Here is a 6,000-nt window from a genome sequence, read left to right as displayed (position 1 = left end):
CTCAGGAAGCAGAGGCAGGCGGATCTGTGTGAGTTCGAGGCCAGCTTGGTCTACAAAGTGAGTCCAGGACAGCCAGGGTTACACAGAGAAACCCTGTCTCGAAAAACAAAAAATAAAATAAAATAAAATCTTAAAAAAAACCAAACCACACAACAAAAAGCAAAACTGCGATTCTCATAGCTTCTGCACTCACTGGACCGGCACACAGGTGTAAGAGTGTTCTATATGGAGCCAGAGGCACTGCTGGTTTCAGAGTGTTTTAACGTTGGGATGTTTGCACAGCCAACATCTTTAATCCAGGAAGTCTCAAGTCCAAGACCCTGGGAGACTAGAACTCTTTCTACCTGGAGCTGTGTTGTTTGTGTCTCCTAGATACCTAAGCGTTTGCAGTTTGGGTCAACGTAAGTGTGTTCAGAGAGTGGGTTTTCAAATTTAAGGTACTTGGCCAAGAAAAGATGAAGTACGTGCTCTAGCATGTTTCCCGCGCGCCCCTCCCCCTGGGGATCCTAGAACACCCCCTCTAGTTTGTATAGGACTCCCCGGGCCGGGCTTTTCTGTTGTCCAGTTCCGGCACTGCTCCCTGAGGCTTGCAGCGTCCATGGCCAGCCCGCCTCTTTGCATCTTCCCTCCTTTCTCTGCCAGGCAGGGCTGCTGCGTGCCATGGACATGTTGAGTAGGGCATCTCCTCTGAGAGGCTTCGGAACCCATGCCGTTCCTGCCGAAGCAGATCACCAAGCAGGAAGCAGGGCCGGGGCAGGGGTGTTCAAAGAAGTGCCTTGCAGCCGGGGCTTCACAGACATCTTGAAACCACAGGTTTGTGTGCAGGGGGAGGCCTGCAGGAGGAGGGATGGAAGCAGGCTTGGAAGAGCCTAGAAAAGCCCGAAGGCAGCATTCCATTGCAGAGGGGCTCGCCCCCCCCCCCCACCGCCTGTCTGTACCCCTGCAGGATCCAGCAGAGAAGGGGGAGGGGGAGGGCCCCAGCTGGGAGTCCACAGGCTGAGACAATTAGGGGATAATTGGGGCTGAATCATCTTGGTGGAGGCCCAGGAGGGTGCTGGGTGGGTGTGGGCCCTGTAGTGATTGTTCCAGACCAGCAAGGGCTGTGTTCATCCCTGTGGCTCACTCTCCTGTATCCTGGCATTCACAGCCCCAGTAGGTACCTGGCCTTGACACCAAGGTGACCTGCTAGAGACAACACAGGCTGTGATTAGATCTAGGACAGGGCTCAGTGGGAAGCACTGACCTGGCACACGTGAGACACTGGTTCTATCTCCCAGTGCTGTGGACATAAGAAAAATAGTGTGTTCTTGGGAGGCAGACGCAGGTAGATTGCTGTGAGTTCGAGGCCAGTCTGGTCTACAAAGCGAGTCCAGGACAGACAGCCAAGGCTACACAGAGAAACCCTGTCTCAAAATACCAAAAACCAAAACAAACAAACAAACCCCAAAAAACAAAACAAAACCAAAAAAAAAAAAAGAAAGAAAGAAAAAATAGTGTCTTGACTTGGGGCAGCACCACAGCCTATCTGCTCAAAGATGTGCTCTCAGGATCTCTGAAGTCGAGACAGGTTTGTTTTTTTACAGCTGATAATGTCTTGGCTGTGGTGTGCTGTCACAGTAAGAGAAAAATAGTATACAATCATTTTGCAAGGCTTAACACATGTCAGCCATCTTCAACAACCCCACGCAGTTGGATGGGAAACACAAGTTGTCTCCAGAGTGAGTCCTATGCCCAGCAGGTGGGAGCTCCTGGTGATGCTTTCCTGACATAGGCACACAGACTTTGAAAAGGCAGCATTGCGCTTTCAGTTTGGCACCCGCAGCATGGGAAGTGCCCTTGGCTGTGGGAATTCAGGAGGGTAGAAGGAACATATGGGCGGGCAGACCAATACCCAGTCATCGCTGCCGCACCCACTTCCCTGCCACCCTGGCACAAGCACCAATACACAGCTCTATGCCCTCTGGTTACCTAACAGCACCCACCCTATCCCACTCCAGGGGGCAGATGGGTGTTGGTGGACAAATGGCCCAGCTCCCTGGTCCCCCAGCAGAGCATCCCTAGCACTCCTGCACTTGAGCACCCAGGGAGCCTCTCTACACAGCTGCCCTTCTGATGTGATGGTGATTCTGTCCCGAATGTTGGCCAAGGGGTTCGATGCAATGCAGTGGCGAAGCTGTCCTCTGCACCGAAGGAATGGGTGACGGCAGAGGCTGGCCAGATCATGAGGGGACGGTGAACACCGAGCCTCTGGGGGCGGGGGTGTGTGTGTGTGTGTCTGCTGAAGCCGTAGGTCCGAGGGGCGGTGAAGCGAAATAAACTGTTCCACATATTGTGTCACAGCCACGGTGCGGGCTCAGAGAAGCTGCGGGGGGCAGCAAGGCTTGAGTTGGGTCACAGCCACGAGCCAAGGTGCGGGCTCAGAGAAGCTGCGGGGGGCAGCAAGGCTTGAGTCGTGTCCCCACGAGCCCTGTTCCAAGTCCAGGTCTCCTGGGTTGTTGGTCACATTGCTTTTCTGAGCACCCTCTTTCTCCTCGGAGCCCCATGCCACAGGTCACAGAGTGGGTACACACTTGCGGACTAACACATCCTGACTGAGTTCATGCAAAGCTGGGCCCAGAGTAGTCCCCCTGTGGCCCAGACTCTCTGCGGTCTCATATGCTGCTCCCTTTTCACTGTGTCCAAGATCTTGTGTGTAGGAACCCAGCCTCAATGTGCATGTGGTCTTCTAAACAACCTTAGCAGCCCGTCCCCCCCAAGAGACAGGTTCTCATTCAGATTTTGGGGTCTGGCATTCTCCCACCTTAGCCTGTAGGGTGCCTCAGATGAGGTGCACACTGCTCTCTCTGATTCTGTCAAAAGAGTCATTTTATTCCTGAGACGCTTTGAGGACCATCCTGCTGAGGTGCCTCTGCACAGGCGGCCTGGGATACTGTTCCCGTCACTACTCTCTTCCTTACTGTGAGCACCCAGGAAGCCCCTCTCAGCCTTCTTCCCTAAGGCCACCATGCCACTGTGGATCCAGCAGCTGGGTCCTGCCTCTTCCCCCTGGCCACGAACAGTTTGACACACAGCCAGAGCTCTATCCCCAATCCATGCTTGCTGAGCTACATGGAACTTTGGAAGCATAGACTGAGAGACTGTGTCAGCCCATGGGGGGTGTGTGCAGGGTATGAAGTGAGAGCCTTCGTGCTCAGCCCAGCCCTGCCTTAGGGGTGCGGTTCCCAGAGCGGCTCAGCCTGTGCCGAACCATGAGGACAGGACTCCAGAGCAGCCAGGAATGGTAAGTGGTAAGGTTGCCACTTCTGCTTTCCTCAGAGCAGTGGATCTGGGTTTCCTGGAGCCTACAGCCTGGGGATAGGTTGGCACAAGACCTTTGCCCTTTGTAATGTATGCGTATGAGTGCTTTTGCCAAGTGTGTGTGTGTGTGTGTGTGTGCCACGTGTTTGCCTGCTGCCCAACGAGATCGGAAGAGGGCATGTGATCCCCTGGAACTGGCGTTACGGGTAGTTGGGAGCTGCCATGTGGGAGCTGGGAACCGGACTCTGTCCTCTCTCTGCAGCCCTGGTATGTCTTGTCAGCTGGTGGAAGTGCGTGTCTCTTGCCCCTTCCTAGCAGTCTTCTTATCTCCAGCTGTCCCTTTCCCAACATGGCTGCTGGGCTAACAGCTAGAGTCACTTTTTCAATTACAATTTTGACCTTGTGAGCGCCGTACAAGTACCCCCACGCCTCCCCAGTTCCCTCAGCATGAAGTTCCAGTTTCTTATGCTGGCGTCCAAACCCTCTAGGCTCTTACCTGACCATAAGGGCATTTTACATCACTACTGTACTCCTGCCATACCTTGGCGTCTCTTCCGCCCAGCCTACACTTGAGACTCTGTTCCCATTGAAACAGGCCACCCCCCACCCCCCGACAGTTAAGTCTGCAGTTGTGACTCTGAAGCCACCTGTTCAGGGAACCCTCAGGAATGTGTCCCACAGTCAGGCGCCTCAGGGAAGGAATCTCACTCTCTGGGGTTCAGCTAAGGAAGCTCAGATTTTAGCAAGGCACAACCTGTGATATGAGCACTTACGAGGCTTAGGCAGGAGGGTCACGGGTTTGAGGCTAGCCTGGGGTTACATCAGCACAAAAATATAATGGAAGGCAGCATGTCTTCCTTCTCTCCTGTCCCCACACGTCTTCAAACTTCAGCTGTCCACTGTGTAAAATGAGCACATAAACCTTCCTGGAGGGGCAGCCAGGGGCTCTGTGAGGATAAGCCAATCAGACAACGGTCCCTAGGTGGCTCTAGGGACACACTATTCTCTGAAGGCTCTTCTCGAAGGTGAGGCTCAAAACTGGGATTGTCAACCCCAGCAGGATGAATTGGCCACCTCCCATCTATTTGTTGGGGTGCATCGGCCTGCACCATTTGTTCTGGAACAAATGTCTTGCCAGACCAGAACTTGGAAAACGCCAAGCGTGTCCAAAGTCCGACCCAGGGGCTGCAGGCTCCGAACAGCAGCAGAGCAAACTGGCTTTGAACACATGCGGGTTTGGCTGTCCCCTTTTAGGGGAATGAGAACAGTGCCAGTCTTCACCCCTTCAAAGGCCACACTGTGCCTGCCACCCCTCCCTTCACACACCAACCTCTTCTCAGCACGTGATGGCTTGGACCTTCCAGACTGCACGTCAGTCCACCACCACCCCCAACCCCCACCCTACTCCTGCACTGAGTTTCTAGATTTATTCTGAGCCAAACAGCTCCCCGTCCCAACTCCTCTGCCTCCTTTCAAAACCCAAGGCTGAGTTCACCCTCCGATTCCAAACCGCACTTATGTAACCCATGGTGAAGTGAATGAGTGAGGCTGGCTGAGAGGTGGGCCCCCTCGTGTTCCCAGCACAGGGGACATTCCGTGCTGCAGAAGCATTTCTGGGGTGTGTGTGTGTGTGCGTACGTGTGTGTGTATGTGTGCGCGCGCGCGCGTGTCACACACTCGAGTTTCCCCTCCTGGAAAAAAAAGGAAAGAAAGAAAACAGCTTCTTCTGCTCAAGATGTTAAAAAGAAGACTAAGAGACAGGGAAAGGCCTGGAACACTTTCAGCATTGGGCCCAGATCAAGAACGGCAAACGCTGGGAATATTTTCCGAAGTCAGGCTGTGAGTGAGTGGAGTCACCCTTACGGGAAACTGGAGCCTGACCTTGTGTAGCTTCAGGGGCGGGTGCTGGCCACGTCCTCCTCCATAGGAGCAGCAAGCCTGGTCTTCCTCACTCCCTGGGCTCCTGCTCTTACCTTGCCCATGCCATCCTCTCCTCCGTCTCGCAAATGTGTTGTGGTGAATCCATTGTCTTAGGAGGTAAATCTAGCTCCAAGAAGCAATGACACATCTGAGGTGTCTTGCTGGTTCTGAAAGAATGGGGCTTGAACTAAGTCAGTGTGCCGTGCACAAGCGCTCAGCCTGCGCAGCTCACCCTGCGCAGTTCACCCTCCTGAACATCCAGCCGAGGCTCTGCCTTCAGTTTCTCACCAGCCGGTCTAAAAACAGGAAGGTGGTACCTTTAGTAGCACAGTGGCTGGACGTTTGGGCCTGGGACAGATATTCCTAGAACCAAATTCTTGAGGATCCATAAGGCCTTGGTCCACTCCCAAGGGTAACATAACTCAGAGCTGGCCTCCACCAAATAGCCCAGAGCTCCCAGAGGACTGTCAACACCTATTATGCATCTGAGGGACTTCCCTCTAAGAACAGCTTCCCAAAGTGGCTTCTGAGGCAGAGCAGGGTGGAGCCCAAGCCCATCCCTTGGAGCTCCAGTCCAGACCAGCGACTTCACAACAGGGAAGTGCACGGTCCACGGGGCTATAAGGAAGGTTCTTGGCGGACTGCCTGCCCAAGAGGCAGAGCCTGAATGTGTCCTGGTCACTACGGCGTCCCCAGCATGACGCTTGGGACCTAGTAGATGCCCAAATGTATCTCTCGAATCTAGTGGAACTAGTCAGGGTTAGGGAGGACAAAATAAAGGCC

The sequence above is a fragment of the Acomys russatus genome, chromosome 19 (genome assembly GCF_903995435.1).
Source record: "Acomys russatus chromosome 19, mAcoRus1.1, whole genome shotgun sequence".
Classification (NCBI taxonomy): domain Eukaryota; kingdom Metazoa; phylum Chordata; class Mammalia; order Rodentia; family Muridae; genus Acomys; species Acomys russatus.
The sequence above is the reverse complement of the archived record's forward strand: the minus strand, read 5'-3'. Positions refer to the sequence as shown.